The sequence below is a fragment of the Schistocerca piceifrons genome, chromosome 1, assembly GCF_021461385.2.
Source record: "Schistocerca piceifrons isolate TAMUIC-IGC-003096 chromosome 1, iqSchPice1.1, whole genome shotgun sequence".
In the NCBI taxonomy this organism is placed as follows: domain Eukaryota; kingdom Metazoa; phylum Arthropoda; class Insecta; order Orthoptera; family Acrididae; genus Schistocerca; species Schistocerca piceifrons.
The window spans coordinates 902,910,134-902,928,072 of NC_060138.1; positions in this window are offsets into that span (position 1 = coordinate 902,910,134).

Genomic DNA, 17,939 nt, shown 5'->3' on the forward strand with positions numbered 1-17,939 from the left:
CAAGGCACCATGACGGACAAAGAGTAGAGAACAAAAAAGGCTCCGGGCCCTGATGGCATTCATCTAGAAACCATCAAATAAGCTGCTCCACTTACCATACCATACCTGGCAGACTTACTGAACGATGCTTTACTAGAAAGGCGAATACCGAAAATATGGAAGACGGCAAATTCTATTAAAATCAAGAAAGAGGAGGACAAAGACCCGACTGACCGTAAGACATACAGACCAATATGCCTCATAAACATTCTGGCAAAGGTACAGGAGAGTTTGCTGTGAGACAGACTTCGGTCACATCGGCAGCACTTGGACCTTAGCCCACATTAGTTTGGTTCTTGACGAAATAAATACATCAACGACGCTGTATACAGGCCAATAGAAATGGCACAAACAATATGTTTCAAATAAATAATAGCAGTCCTAACTGACATAGCTGATGCTTTCGACAGTCTTTGTTGGCCGGCGTTGTTTGCAAGACTTAGAGAAGTGAGTATTTGGCTGGCTCTATACAACAGCCTTAGAGAGTACTGAAAAAAATTGGATGGTGCAATGGAAGACTGGTCACCAAAAGATTCCTCTCCAGAATCAAGAACTTCGGAGCAATATTGGATGGAAAACGAAATCAGAGAAAACTTGAGCAGAAAGACTTTTAAATGAGGACATGTGTGTATCACACCTAGATCTCAGTAATAACACAAGCCCATTAATATTCGGCCGAACGTGGAATGTTATACACAAACTTTTGTAACACACAAGCAAACAAATTCGTTCAAAGCACAGAAAAAATTCCAAAATCTAATAATTACACAATACTTAGCAACACGACCAATAATGAATCAGACTTCTCCCTTAGAGGTCTATACAAGAACAAAAAAATGTATCAAATATTAACTTCACAAATGGTGAGAAAATTTACTAAGTGAAGGTATTAATTACAATATACAACAAGAACCAAATGTCGAAATAATGAAAAACCTCATAGCAACTGCTAAATGGGCTATTGACAATGCTAAAGTCTGTATTAGTCAACAGAACGAAATATGCACACAGACATTACATATATCAGAAAGAATAATAAAAAAAACACACACACATATAAGAAAATAGCAAAGAAAGAGCACGCCATCCTTACTAACACCAACCATAATCTGATTACACACAGTGCAATAACAATCAAATCAAAAGTAATAGCCTAGTGATAACGGACAACATTGATTATATTAACAAAGTACAGGACTTTAAAAAAACACTTTACAAAACTGATTAGATACCTCGAAAAACAAATACGCAGCAGAAACTAAAGCAGCAATAAAAAGCTGTGGCGACTCACTGTTAATTGATTTTGAAAAAAGAGCATGTATAAACATGAATCCAAAAACACCCGAACCACATGGACAACCGAAGATAAATAAAAATGGAGTAGCGATATATCCTGTAGTAATCTCTGGGAGATGAAGAAGCTTGCACAGGATAGAGTAGCATGGAGAGCTGCATCAAACCAGTCTCAGGACTGAAGACCACAACAACAACAATCTCTATGCATAGCCCCACATACCAGATTAGTAAAAAGCTAAACTACTGGATCAAAAAACACTACACCTATAACGAACAATTCACAATAAAACTGCTAAAGTATGTCCTGTCGTGTTGGGCGTCCAGTTATTGATAAAATGTTTATCAGCTCCTTTCTTATTTCGAAATTTTCGAAAGCCATTCTTGCAAAAAACTGAGCAGTATCAACAATATCGGTCGATTTGTCAAGTTGTGAGGGAAAAGAGCTGCAGCGATCATAGTCAGTTTAAAGTTGTGAATTAACTTCAGAAACCAGATCCTCAACTCCACTCATTACTGAATTTGGAGAAAGCTCTACAGATTTAGTAGTAGATATTATCTCAGTTTTATTTTTGAAACTATCAGATAATAAATCTGTAGCTTCTAAAAATGCAGTTTTGATTAATTCACCGTTTTCGTAAGACTGCTGCGTTATTCTTGTCTAATGGTAATAAAAAGGTTAACTGTTGAGCATTAAGTTTAGATTTTAACTGTCTTACCTTTTCATTCCTTAGAGCAGAATCCCATGGGAAATACTTTACAATCCGTAAGTGAACGTTTTGGAAGTGACATTCGACGTTCTCATTCTTCCCAAGTGATACGCAGACATATCACAGTAAACATTCACATTAGCTGGGTAAAGAAGTAATCGGTTTCCCATTCTGAGTGAAACTGCTAAATTTTTTGCTTCAACAGGCCATCATTAGAACAAACCTAGCTTAATAACAGTGCGTAAGTCAAACTATCCACGTTAGTGACTCATACACACATGAAAAACATAACATGCACAACCTCACGCCTATACAGTCAACTATGAGGCCGACAATGTAGGGTTCTTGACTGTTAATAGCAGTTGCGCTGGAGAAAGAGGCAGTTGTTCTGAGACCGGTCTGACCTCAGTTAGCCAACCTGAGCGTTAGCGTGCTCTGCCGAATACAATCCTGCGAGTACCAGTAGCGCGGGATTGATGGTTCAGCGATCGCTATCTTGACCAGTGTTCCGCAATCTTTTATCACTCACGGTGCATCCAGACGGGCCTGGACTCAACACTTTAACTTCTCTCCGCCTGAATTTGAAGTTAAATTAATATTACTGAATAGCATCTAGTTACTTGAATAGAACTTTTTCGGCGAGAGATGCCGCTTTCCCAGTATTTCTTACACAACTATCTCCCACACTTCCAGGTAAAAATTTCGTTACTATGTTCAATCCTTAATTCTTCAAAACAAAATGATTAGAAGTTACCGTTCATAATCATACTCTGTCTGAATCTCGTCGTCAAAGTTAGAACCTGGACTAAAACCTCTGTGGCTCTGCAGAATTCCGGCGATCGTCGACACCGAAAATTCTTAAAATAATCAGAGGCACAATCGTACTCCAATCCCAGCCACAACTGGACTCGCATTCGGGAGGACGACGGTTAAACCCCGCGTCCGACCATCCTGATTTAGGTTTTCCGTGATTTCCCTAAATCGCTCCAGGCAAATGCTGGGATGATCCCTTTGAAAGGGCACTGCCGACTTCCTTCCCCGTCCTTCCCTAATCGGATGAGATCGATGACCTCGCTGTCTGGCCTCCCCGCCCCCCAAACAATCCAATCCAATCCCAGTCACAGACTAGGGAGAAGTTAAAAAAATAAAACAATAAATAAAAAGATTTGAACGTACCTTTTCCATTCATGGAATTATAATTTTCCATAAACCATTTTCCTAGCTACTTTCCAGTATACATCATCCTCTTCTATAAGATGAAATGTTATCGTAATTCATCAAATTACGTGCGGTATTCAAAATGGCAGCTTACAACAATTGGTCCAAATGGCCCTGAGCACTAAGGGACTTAAGTTCTGAGGTCATCAGTCCCCTAGAACTTAGAACTACTTAAACCTAACTAACCTAAGGACATCACACAGATCCATGCCCGAGGCAGGATTCGAACCTGCGACCGTAACGATCTCGCGGTTCCAGACTGTAGCGCCTAGAACCGCTCGGCCACTCCGGCCGGCTACAACAATTCTACTGTGATCCTACTCTCCGCAATTTTCAATCAGGAGTAAGTAAGTTCCTTGTACACGTAATGTTCCTCATTACATGCACAGAGTTTTTATGTCACGAGTCAGAAATAAACTGTTTTTCGCAGTCGTAAAGAATCTTTGAGCTATATAAATCACTTGTTCGGTTATGATTTATTACGTTGTTCTGTGAACACTTATTATTATTTTCATTATTTTTCAACGACGTATTAACTTTAATTCATTGCAGAAAATAGATATTGCTAATACGAATATTAAAAGATTAAACAGAATTCCAAATTGGCACACGGCAATGCACTTTCGAATGTTGTAAACTTTCTATATTTGAAAAGTAATTTTGTTGATCAAGAAGGACCACTGTCTCACGACTTCAGATAAACACATCAAAACATTAACTCCCCGCTACAGGGCCCACCCACAACTTACAGTCCCAACCCGACAACGGCTTGCAGTCATCTCAATTTGGCGAGCTCCAAACCGCTCGACATAATTACTTAACGTTCATGCCGTTCAGTAAAATTAGCCTCCAGAACGGAACATAAGTGCTTTTGTTGAGCGATTCCTCGCTCCGTAAGGTACTGTGTGACATTCAGGATTTAACCCACGTTACCGATAGACTGTTATATGGTCAAAGACTGTACTCCCCCACTTCTTATACCCCTACGGCCAAATAGTGGTGATCGAACTTTCTTCACGAACAGGATTCCAACCGTGTGCTTCAGTTCGTAACTTCGTCTGGGCGGGCGGGTCAAAATAAAGTATACAACTTGCGCAAGTTCCATGACGACTGCTGTTAATAATGAGTACCGCGCGAAAGTGACATATACAGTGCTCTCACGATAAAAGCAGGACATGTGTCCCAACAGTTCCGGATGTTGAATAGCGGCCCTGCTTTCCTCAAACGCACACGTATTTTTGGAGTCTTCGGTTAGGGCGTTGTATGGAGCTGCTAACAGGCCAGGTTTCAGATATACATGGGCAGATAATATCGAGTATGACAATATATCAGGCAGCTCACACAAATTAGGTCGACCGCTCGGTCATTAGGGAGTCAAGCGACCAGCTTCCATCTAATTAAGTGCTTTAATTACCTCTCTGTTCGGGGGTATTTGAAAGAACGGTGTAATAAATTGGAACTGGAAACCAGCTACCGCCTTAGCGCCTAAAAGCACCCAAGTAATAACTTGTATTCATGAGCTTTTAATTATTGCTAACACTTTTCTTAATACCACCACCCGTACGGGAAGTTTTGGGAGAAGTAAGGAACTTCTCATTTTTATGGCATCGGTCTTACAGTAGCAGGAGGTAAGATTTCAAAAGGCTATTTGATATAAATTAATGTTCGTGATTCTAGCCAGTGCTTCAACTTTGTTTAATTTGGGTGTCTCTTTTGGAACTGAAAACACGTTACTCTGTTTTGGAGAACGATACTTAGATCTCTTGATCTAACATACTACTCTGAATGAAACCTTTTACCTCAGAGCGAAGAGTTAGTTGGCTGGAAGTAATGTTTGCTAAATTAGTGTGTAGATCTACAGCTGCACATATTAAGTATTATAACAAAACGTACTGGCAGACCAAAATTCTGACTTAATATTTTCAACGATCTAATAGATGTAACTGGTTCTCTTCACGCCCATATGAGACATACAAAAAACACAAATGAATCCACCTCCAGCGATTCGTATGTGATTCAGCTTACATGATGTTGACATCAGCCAATGGTAACAGCATCGCAGCCTTTCATTATATGTGCCATAGCGTATTGCACTATCATCTTCTCCTTTTTCATTCGTCATGTAAACAAATCATTCGATATGCCGACTCATTCTCGTGACAATCGTCCTACGACTTCGGTTTTGACGGAGTCTGTGAGTATTTTAATTCATCTCTTTATTTTTGTTGTTACTAATATTTATACTTATGGTACGTTGAAGGACATACTTGGTGGCTTAGCTTTTCCATTCTGCATTGTCTCCCACGCTCATCGCAGATTACTGCTATTTCTTTCTGCAATCATACAATAAATGAATTCTTCTTCCTCCGTGTCATAAAGATCATTTCTTTTTCCCTTTGGTGGCGTCGTACAGTCGACATTTTCTTCCCAAGACCGATTGTGACTAATTGGCTTTCTTCTTGAGAATTATAGGCAGTCTGTACCCAACTGAGCTTATTTTGTTAAGAATCAAAGACTCATAGTCAATCTGTACATAACTGAGGACTTTTTTTGGTCTATGTCATGTTGCCTTACCTCTTTTTCATTCTCATTCGGAGTTTTATTTCCGAACTTTCGTAGCATTTCCCTTCACTTTTTCTGAATATCGAAGTTTCTGTCCATACGAGGCTAAGCTCCAAATCTAGCATTTTCGTGGCTGGAGATCCATCTACGGCCAGTCAGACAGTAACGTATCTTACGTGATGACTTCAGCAGATCTAATTTGTTGAATTCTACGGAAATTTCGTAGTATCAAAATAGCTAACGAGTGTAGAACATTTTCTTGACCTTGCATTTATATTACGATGTCCAAGCGCCTTTCACTGTTAAATACGTTCATTAATATTGATTTGTCTTAGGCCTCTAAAAGAATGTTTTCATCCATCCTCACGTCTGTTAACCACATTCATAAACTGCTCTTCCTGTCTCTGCAGCAACACTTGTTCATCAGCACACTTGCATCTTTATAACTCCCCCTTCGATTGCAAAAATACTCTCCTGATACTAATGCTACTATGGTCAATCAGTCTCCACACAGCTCTCTACCGGACTAGTCAACATCAGTTTCTGTGAGGACTGCCAGCGTCTTCTTTCAGCTGATATCGTCGAATGCTGTCAGTCACTGAACCAACCACAGTTCTTCCCTGACCCATGGCATTCTTTCGGAGAAGAAGGTATCGTCGTTTCGATCTAATTTTTAGTTTTACTTCCTTTTCGAAAACCAAATGAATACCTTCGTAAAGCTGATCCAAATTGGCCTTCTACTCATGTAATAAGCATTTTACAATAATTATCTCCATGCAAGAAATTAAATTTATTTGTCTTTGATCACTACAGTTCCTGGCATCTGCATCAGCAGATCAGTCTTGATCGATGTCGTATTTTTGCCACTATTTAGTTTCTTTATACCCTGTCAACGAGGCGAATCAATTTCCTCACCCTTTTGTTTCCCCTTTTCTTCAGTGGATCTACTCGTACAGTAGATGCCTTCTATATAATCCTTTCAGTCAACCAGATTTTCTGTATTTCTTCCTAAACAGACATTCAGTCTTTTTTTCATTGCAGCTTCGTGACAGTGTAGATTATGTAACGCACTTCTCTGGTTACACCAAATTCCCTTCTTAGTTCATTACCCAGAGTCAGTGTTCATTGGATGTCTTCCTGTTGTTACAATGTCGGGCACGACATCCTTTATACTCTTCTTCGACTGATGCCCAGTATTGCCGTATTCGTTGCATCTAATTCAAAGGTTTCATTCAAGTGATTTCGAGACGAAGCTGACGCAAACAATATCGCAAACCAAGAAGGAGATTTGCTACGTTAACGAAAGTCGCTAGGCGTGTTTATACATTTGAAAGATGATGTCTATTCAAATTCCATCCACTTAAAGAAAGACGATAGGCGTGTTTCTACATTTGAAAGATGATGTCTATTCAAATTTCTCCCCAGTCACTGCGAGGATGCAAATCAGGTTTGCTTTAAATGTATGCTGTAAGGATCTTGAGCGTTAGTCGCCTTTCAGACTGGCATCGTGCGTTGATGTTAGTTAAGAATGCCTTTAAAGCAACAAATACGCCGTTGTCAACATCAAACTGAGTTTGAACTGGCGCTGCGAGATGCTGATGTTCCTTCTGCGGTATTGCAGAAAGACTTGCAGGAATGTAGCCACTGCAGAAGATTGTTGGCAGCGTTCATCTAGAGAATGTACTGTCACAAGAAGACCGAGCTCCGGACGACCACGTGGCACAGATCAGAGGGAAGACCATCGTGTTCGGCGTATGACTGGCGCATCGTTCTGCATCTTCGACCTTTATTCTCACTCTGTAGTGTCTTCACTTCTTTCTTAGTGTCATAATTATATCTGCAAGACAGACGAACAGTAACATTCTTATACAACCCTTTTAAGGTAAATTTGTTTTTATGGACTTTTCATAACTTTATGTGTAGGTAATACATTACTTGTACGTTTTCGTGAGACATCCCCAAGCTAAGGATCTCGAACAGCTTATTCCAGCTAGTATTCTTCAAAGCGTTCCTCCAGGGCAATAAATACAATACTACATGTTCTTTATTGTGTATCACAGTGTTCTACATCTAGATCCATTCTTCCAAACCGCCTCACGGTACATTTCACCCTCATGACTGCTTGAAAAGAATGACTGTCGGTAAACCTAGCTCTAATTTCTCGTATTTTCTTTTTATTGTCGTTTCACGAGACGTATGTGGGAAGAAATCCAATAAGTGCTCCTGACTGATGAGAAATACTCAAGAACAGGTAAACAAATATTTTCTTGGAGGAATTACATCCTGGAACACCTTACTTTTATAGTTTGTTTTATGTAGTCATTCCACTTTAGGTGGTACCGGATGGTTACACCTAAGCATTTTAAAGTAACTGCTGTTCCCATAGATTTGTCACCACTTATGTAATCGTAACGGATTCCTTCGCCTATTAGTAAGTAATCCGTAACATTTATTTGCGTTCAGGGCCAACTGGCAACCGATGATCGAGCCTCCACAGATTGTCCTGAAATTCGTTACAGTGTTCTGGAGATACAATCTTCTTATAGACAAACGCATCACCTGCAAACAACCTCATGGAGCTTCCTACATTATCCACCAGATCATTTATACATACTGTAACAGTAAACGGTACTAACACACTTACTTTGTGTACTTCTGTAATTACCTTCACATCTGTCGATTTTAGGACAGGTTCTTTGATACCTGTCCGAAACCATATTGATCTTCACTCCGTATCTCAGCAGCATTTTTCTTCGCGGTATTCGCGGTATCTTAGACAGCGACTTACTAGCGTGAGATACTCTGCCGATCGTTCGCTATTTCTGAGATTCCTCAATTCGTACGTATGTAAGTACTTTCATCTTAATGCTTTACTAGAAATCATGTAACCAGTCACCTGTTTTAGAGGTGCTAGAAACTATATTCAGATACGTCACAACCCCATCAACTTTATTAAAACCGGGGATATATAATAACAAAATATCTGAGCTCCAGTCAAAGCGCCCGCACGACATTTCAACTTCAAAGTTGAGACATTTATTGCCTGCCTCTTATGCATCCATCTTTTCGACGATAATAAACGGACATTTTCTATCATGATTGATAATGTTACTAACTTTACTTCTAATTGTCTTTTCACTTACTTTCCAGGTTTTGTTACGAATGTACACTCTGAGACAGAGAAGAGACGCACCTCGAAGAAATTATTCGAATGGGACGGAAATCGCCAGATGTCATGCATATGCACGGAAAAACAAATGATTACAATTTCAGAAAAAATGGATAGAGTTTCACAAATTGACCAAGGCAATAACACGATGGTACATTTCTTCCCCTTATGCGAACTGTTGTTCGGCTTGTCATTGATTGATAGACTTTTCGGATGATCGCCCGAGGGATATCGTGATAGAGCGTCAAAATCCCGAGCTGATGGGAGGACCCTGCCAGTAATGCTCCAAACGTAAGTTTGGGAGGGATTCGGCGGTCTTGCTGCATAAGGGCAGGTTTGACAAGCATTAAGGCAAGCAGTAGAAACTCTCGCCGTGTGCGGACCGGTATTATCTTGCTGAAATCTAAGCCCAGGATGGCATGCCATGAAAGGCAACAAAACGGAGCGTAGATTATCGTCGACATGCCGCTGTACTATAAACTTGCGGCGGGTAACAACCAAAGGGGGTCCTAAACGAAAAGAAGTGACACCCCACAACATCACATCTGGATGTCGTGGCCGCATGGAGGGCGACAATGAGGTTGGTATGCCACTTCTGTCCGGGGCATCACCAGTCACGCCTTCGGCCTGGAATCTCACTGACTTGAGTTGAATTGTCTTCAGTGATAAGTCCTGCTTCCAGATGAGCCCGACGATCAGTGAAGACATGTCTCGAGACTCCCCGGGCAGTGGTTGCATACTAAAGTGGTAGGATACTAACCTGACTGTCGCCCGCCGTACAACCCAACAGCTAAGAGTGATCCTGTGGTGTGCCATTTCTTTTCATAGCAAGACCTCTTTGGTTGCCGTCCGTGGCACCTTCACAGCACAGCAATACGTCGACGATATTCTACTCCCCGTTTTGTTGCCCTTCGTGGTAAGTCATCCTGGGTTTACATTTCAGCAAGATTATTCCCGCTCGCACACGGCTATAGTTTCTACTGCCTGTCTTCGTATTTGCCAAAAACTACCCTGGCAAACAAGATCGCCAAATCTCTCTCCAGTCGATAACGTTTGGAGCATTACCGGAAGGGCCCTCCAAGCAGCTCGGGATTTCGACACTCTAACACGCGGCGATGAAAGCGTTTCTGAAGAAGAGAAATTTGTTAACATCGAGTATAGATTTAAGTGTCAGGAATTAGGTTCTGAAAGTATATGTATGGAGTGTAGCCATGTATGGAAGTGAAACGTGGACGATAAATAGTTTAGACAAGAAGAGATTCGAAGCTTTCGAAATGTGGCGCTACAGAAGAATGCTGAAGGTTAGATGGGCAGATCACATAACTAATGAGGAGGTATTGAACAGAATTGGGGAGAAGAAAAATTTGTGGCACAACTTGACCAGAAGAAGGGATCGGTTGGTAGGACATGTTCTGAGGCATCAAGGGATCACCAATACAGTATTGGAGGGCAGCCTGGAGGGTAAAAATCGTAGAGGGAGACCAAGGGATGAATACACGAAAGAGATTCGGAAGGATGTAGGTTGCAGTAGGTATTGGGAGATGAAGAAGCTTGCACAGGACAGAGTAGTATGGAGAGCTGCATCAAACCAGTCTCTGGACTGAAGACCACAACAACAACAAAAACACGCGAATCGGACAGAAGCTGGCGCTGTATCCCTTAAGAGGTCATCTAACAACGCTCTTAATTAGTGCCAACCCAAATAACTGCTTTATGTGGGCCAGAGATGGACCAATGCGTTATTGACTTGCTCAGTTTTTGAAGCTCTATTGAATAAATCCTGCAATATTTCTGAAACTGTTATCATTTGTTTTTCTGTACATGTACATCACATCTTCTGAATTACATTCTGTTGTGGCGTAACAAGCAAGCTACGCCACACTGAGAAGGGAGCCGAAAGGCACGCATACACACACACCGACTGGCGTCAAGTCTGGAACAGGATACGTTATGACTGCTATCAAGAAAATACGTAGCTTTGGAATATACTTAACTTTATTCTTTGTTGGTTTACAACGTTCTTCTTTAGACATTTATACGATAACTCTCAACTAGGTAAGGCTAATGGCGCCTTGCTAGGTCGTAGCCAGGGACTTAGCAGAAGGCTATTCTAACTGTCTCTCGGCAAATGAGAGGAAGGCTTCGTCCGTATTGTCGCTAGCAATGTCGTCCGTACAACTGGAGCGAGTGCTCGTCCCGTATCTCGAGACCTGCCTTGTGGTGGCGCTAGGTCTGCGATCACACAGTGGCGACACGCGGGTCCGACATGTACTAAATGGACCGCGGCCGATTTAAGCTACCACCTAGCAAGTGTGGTGTCTGGCGGTGACACCACATTCCTCCCCCGCAAATCGGCGAACGGTCGTGCGATAAGGCTTCCGCCCGCCGTGGGGAGCACCCCATGTTGACGTATGCGATGAGGTGGGGAGCCTAACAACAGGCTAGGCTGTGCCACCCGCACCCGGCCATTCGGTCCGAAGGGAGCTAGGAAACGCCTGAAAACCTAGTCCAGGGTGCACGTCAACATGCGGTGTATGCGCCCGTAAAGAGACAGGAGGGGCCGAAGGGTCGACCTCCATGGCGTCGCGGTATCCGACGCGCGATGACGTCATGGGGTCCGATGCGGGTAAGAGTTCCTCGGCGGAGGACAGCTGGTCACGGGAAGCGATCAGCGGCGCGTGACCCAGGGAGGCGCTTGGCGGCTGCAGCGAAGCGTCCACTGCGGGCGGCGCCGGCTGGAGAACAGGCCATAGGGCAAAATGGAAGGCATCGTCGGTAACACCTGGGGATGAGGCGAGCCAGTAGATGGGTCCCCAGGGCGCTGACCGGACGGCACCGTCGCTGAAAGCACACGGGGAGCGGCAGAACCCGTGCGACGACAGAGGCGCAGCTGATTGAGATGCCGACGCACCTCACCAGAGGCCCCCAAAACCAAATACATCGCGCGGCCGAGGCAGCGAATAATGCGCCCTGCGAGCCAACGCCGTGAACCGCGATAGTTGCGATAGAATACAACGTCGCCTGGAGCAAAAGCAGGAGTCTGCCGCTGCACAGGAACCTGATGCGGCGGATGCAGCAAAGACATCAAGGTTCGATGAGGACGACCGTGGAGCAACTCAGCCGGCGAGCGACCATCTCGGGGCTGAGAGCGATACGATGACAAAAAGAGCAACAACGCGTCCTCCCGAGAATGCGACTCTTTCAACTTCAACATCTGTGACTTGAAAGTCCGGACCAATCGTTCAGCGGCACCGTTTGACTGAGGCGAAAACGGCGCGGATGTCGTATGTTGAATACCATTGGCCCGGCAGAATGACTGAAATTCTGCGGACATGAATTGTGGGCCATTGTCGGAAACAATAGTCTGCGGAAGACCTTCAATGCAAAAGATAGCAGACAACGCTTGGATGGTGGCGGAGGACGTCGTGGAAGACATCCGGACAACAAAAGGAAAATTACTGAAGGCATCTACGAGAACCAACCATCGAGCATTCCAGAACGGACCAGCAAAATCAATGTGCAAGCGTTGCCAAGGGGAAGTGGCTTTTGGCCATGCAAAGACTTTCCGCGGCAGTGCGGATTGTTGTTCGGCACACGCCATGCAAGAAGAACACCTATTCGTAATCGCAGCATCGATTCCGAACCAAGTACAGTGCTGACGAGCAAGTTGTTTCGTTCGCACTATACCCCAATGTCCTTGGTGAAGAAGCCGTAAAACAGAGGACTGTAACGAACGTGGGACCACGACTCTGGACTGATCATTATCAGAACGCAACAACAAAACACCACGTCGAACAAAAAGTCTCTCCTTGTGAGCAAAAAATCGGCGAATCAACGGATCCTCGATCCGAGACTTTGACAAAGGCCATTGCGTAGCAACAAAACGCAAGACGGTAGCAAGGACAGGGTCAGCAGCGGTGGCTGTAGCTACACGACGAAAATCAATCGGAAACGATTCGACCACTTCATCGGTTTCCGAATCAATGAACATGCAAGCAAGTTCGGAAGAATCGAATGCCCTATCCTCAGCAACAGGCAAACAGGACAACGCATCGGCGTTTCCGTGTTTAGCAGTGGACCGATACAAGATATCGTAGCGGTACTGCGAGAGGAAAATAGACCAGCGAATGAATTTCTGTGCTGTACGTGGAGGTACAGCCTTGTTCGGATGAAAAAGCGACGTCCAAGGTTTGTGGTCTGTGATGATGGTAAAGTGACGACCATACAAGAAATCATGGAACTTAGTAACACCAAACACGAGAGCCAAAGCTTCTTTCTCTATCTGGGAATAATTTCTTTGCGCAGACGAGAGCAATTTGGACGCAAAGGCAATAGGGCGATCATGCGAGCCAACTTTGTGCGCAAGCACAGCACCGATCCCGAAATCCAATGCATCTACCATCAACAAAACGGGTTTCTGGGGATCGAATGGCGTAAGGCAAGTATGAGAAAGCAACGCCGATTTCAACTGGCGAAAGGCGCGTTCGCATTCCGTCGTCTAGACGAACGGAACACCTGTACGGCGTAAGCAATGAAGCGGAGCTGAAATGGAAGAGGCATTGCGCACATTCACTCACACCTTGTGATTCCAAATCGTTGAATGTTCTGGCGACCTCATCACGCAATGCGTGAGGAACATTGCGCGCCCTGAAAAATGTCGGTTGCGCATTTACTTTCAGGTCCAAATGTGCTGCATAGTTTTTAGCACAACCTAAGCCCGGTGCAAAAATGTCTGCAAAGTCTTCACATACACTAGAAACACTGTCCGAAGGCACAGTCTAATTCACTGATAGGACCTGATTTACGATAGACATGTTGTTGTTGTTGTTGTGGTCTTCAGTCCTGAGACTGGTTTGATGCAGCTCTCCATGCTACTCTATCCTGTGCAAGCTTTTTCATCTCCCAGTACCTATTGCAAACTACATCCTTCTGAATCTGCTTAGTGTATTCATCTCTTGGTCTCCATCTACGATTTTTACCCTCCACGCTGCCCTCCAATACTAAATTGGTGATCCCTTGATGCCTCAGAACATGTCCTACCAACCGATCCCTTCTTCTGGTCAAGTTGTGCCAAAAACTTCTCTTCTCCCCAATCCTATTCAATACTTCCTCATTAGTTATGTGATCTACCCATCTAATCTTCAGCATTCTTCTGTAGCACCACATTTCGAAAGCTTCTATTCTCTTCTTGTCTAAACTATTTATCGTCCATGTTTCACTTCCATACATGGCTACACTCCATACGAATATTTTCAGAAATGACTTCCTGACACTTAAATCAATACTGGATGTTAACAAATTTCTCTTCTTCAGAAACGCTTTCCTTGCCATTGCCAGCCTACATTTTATATCCTCTCTACTTCGACCATCATCAGTTATTTTGCTCCCCAAATAGCAAAACTCCTTTACTACTTTAAGTGCCTCATTTCCTAATGTAATTCCCTCAGCATCACCTGACTTAATTAGACTACATTCCATTATCCTTGTTTTGCTTTTGTTGATGTTCATCTTATATCCTCCTTTCAAGACACTGTCCATTCCATACCTTTTTGCAACTACATTAACTGTTTCTTTGAAATAGGCATCTAAAGCAGACAAAATTTCTTCGTCGGACAGAGTTGCTATGTCACGTCGGGGAAACAATTTCACTATCACACGGTAGGTGGACACACCGACACAAGAAAGCAAAAACGGCTGCCGCTCATTACCTTGAATTCTGTAGGCGGCTAGATGAAATCCAAACTGTCGGGACCATTCAGTCCAAGACTCTTGCGCCTGATCGTAGTGCCTAAAAGGCGGTGCAACTGCGAGTTGTGGCTGCGGTAGCGGTGAAGCGGCGGTTGCCGCATCGGTTTGAATGGCACGTTGACCCTGGACGAGCTGCCCATGGCATACATCCCATCCTCGTCGCCAATCTGTTGTGGCGTAACAAGCTAGCTACGCCACACTGAGAAGGGAGCCGAAAGGCACGCGTACACACACACCGACTGGCGTCAAGTCTGGAACAGGATACGTTATGACTGCTATCAAGAAAATACGTAGCTTTGGAATATACTTAACTTTATTCTTTGTTGGTTTACAACGTTCTTCTTTAGACATTTATACGATAACTCTCAACTAGGTAAGACTAATGGCGCCTTGCTAGGTCGTAGCTATGGACTTAGCAGAAGGCTATTCTAACTGTCTCTCGGCAAATAAGAGGAAGGCTTCGTCCGTATTGTCGCTAGCAATGTCGTCCGTACAACTGGGGCGAGTGCTCATCCCGTATCTCGAGACCTAGGTCTGCGATCACACAGTGGCGACCGCGAGTCCGACATGTACTAGATGGACCGCGGCCGATTTAAGCTACCACCTAGCAAGTGTGGTGTCTGGCGGTGACACCACACATTCCATTCAGATAATTTCTTCGTTGTGTGTCGTTCTTTTTTTTTGCCTCAGAGTGTATTTTTCCGAAAGAACAGTGAAGCATCCGGAGGGTGAACAAAAAAATGATATTTCACAGGCTGAGGCGCTACGTGATGCTGTTTCAATGATTACAAAATCGCGTCATATTTACAAGCAGCTTGGCATTATGAGCCCAGTTATCAATATGACGTTGCACTCACTCTGTCGTGGAACACGCACTTATTCGTTTGGGATGGATGTCATTAATTGTTGTGTCTTCTCACGAGGCAAGGTGGCTCTCAGTTTCATCTGCTGGTCGTTGATATGCAGTATAGTAGGACTGTGACTGAGCTGACGTCGCAGCTGGTCCTACAGAAGTTATATCGAGGGCATATCTAGAAATCTGTACCTAAGTATCACACAGACAGTTCACACAAGACACTTGTCATGTGCGGACTAACATTGTCCTTTTGAATAATGGCACCACGATACTGTCGCATGAGAGGAAACACATGAAGACGTGGAATGTCCGTGACGTACTACAGTGCAATCACCTCAGTCAACACAAGTCCGCCGCGCGGAGTGGCCGCGCGGTTTGAGGCATCATGCCATGGTCTGCGCGGCCCCTCCCTCCGGAGGTTCGAGTCATCCGTCGGGCATGGGTGTGTGTGTTGTTCTTACCATAGGTTAGTTTATGTTAGTTTAAGTAGTGTGTAAGTCTGGGTACCTATGACCTAAGCAGTTCAGTCCCTTGGAAATTCATACACATTTTTGAATAGCAGTCCGATCCTAAGTCGTATCCAATAGCTCCCCACACCATGGCGAAGGGAGTAAGACCGCCGTGCCTGTATGCAATACGAGAACATTGGAACTTCCCCCAAGCCGCTGCAATACTCGCTTGCAATGGAGCAGAATTACGATCCATCGCTGAACACAGTGCGACACCAGGAGTCCACCGTTCCCAGTCAGAGCACGACTGCAAACGCTGTCGTTTGTGCTGCAGGGAGTCCATTACTTGTCCTCGGATGAAAGGCGCAGATGTAAAAGTGTTTCGAGGTACTTCGTGCACAAAACAGCGATATACCCTTGCGTTGGTCAGATGTTGTCGACTACAACCTTGACAACCAGTATGCCTACCTTTACATTCCAGTGCAGTCAGATGTCGGACCACAGTCCCATCTGAATGTACCACATATCTGCATACTGCGCGATCCTACCAGCCGGCAAAATGGAAACGCACAACGAGACCGCTTTCAAACTTTGTCCGGTGCTGATAACTGTGTCTCACACATTTATGCGTCACCTCCGTGTCCTTCATACTGATCACTGAGCATCTGATACTGTTCACGTCCCTTGTATAACCTGACAGGTATGGTGACAACACTAAATACAAATAACAATAATGCACTCTGGTGGTCGTTTTATATATGAAAGAAAACTCCAACTGTAATCTTTTATATACCCACAAATGGAATGTATGTGTGCGAAGTTAAATTTCCATGCGACCATGTCGTTTGGATGTTACAGATTTCTTTTTTATTTTTTTAGTAACTTTTATCCTTTCTGACTTGTGCTTTGCGCATCTTGTTGGTAGTTTTTTCTTTAGTACTGTATTTAAACTTTTAATATTTACTAAACTACTATTTTTTGAAGAGTCAGTAACGAATCCTACATTTTACGGCTGCGGTTTATTTGTGTAAATGATAATGGGCTGAAAAGAGAGTTTTAAGTTACTTGAGTTTGATTACAAGCTGAGTTACAGACGGATGAAGAAAAGAGGCAGCCGTTTCCGGCTTCTCCATCCGTTGTCAAAAACTCTTCTGAAGCAATTTACAGAAACAGTGGACACGTTAAATTAATGTAGAGTAACGGAAATAGCACCTAACAGCACCTAGACTCATTGCATCGATGAAAACTTGGTTTTACTAAGTACATTCTATTCATGTTGTCTCCTCTTAACTGAAAGTTTTTGCGTTAATATGTCATTGATATTCACATCACACTGGACTGCACTGGCAGTTATACTCCGTTTACACATTATTTTCAAGTACATCTGAGTAATGTAATGGTATTTTACGGTCGCTACCAATTAATTACAAAGAGTCCACCCCTGGTAGCTGAATGGTGAGCGCGACGGAATGTCATACCTAACGGCCCGGGTTCAATTCCCGGCTGGATCGGAGATTTTCTCCACTCACGGACTGGGTGTTGTGTTGTCCTTATCATCATCATTTCATCCACATCGACACGCAAGTCGCCGAAGTGGCGTCAATTCGAAAGACTTGCACCAGGCGAATGGTCTACCCGACGGGAGGCCCCAGCCACACGGCGTTTCCATTTACGAAGAATATCGGTACAGTTTCATGCTTTGTGGAATTTCCTCGTGGAGCTTGTCTGTTACTCCGAAATCTTTGCGATTACTTCTAGTGGCTTTTAGTTTATCTGTTCGTCAACACAGTGTCATAAAGCATTCCGTATTAGGACGAAATCTTGGTGTAGGATCACCTGCCTTTTATCACTGGGTTTGTAGCTGCTTTCTGATAAACATTCGCTCTAGATGAGCT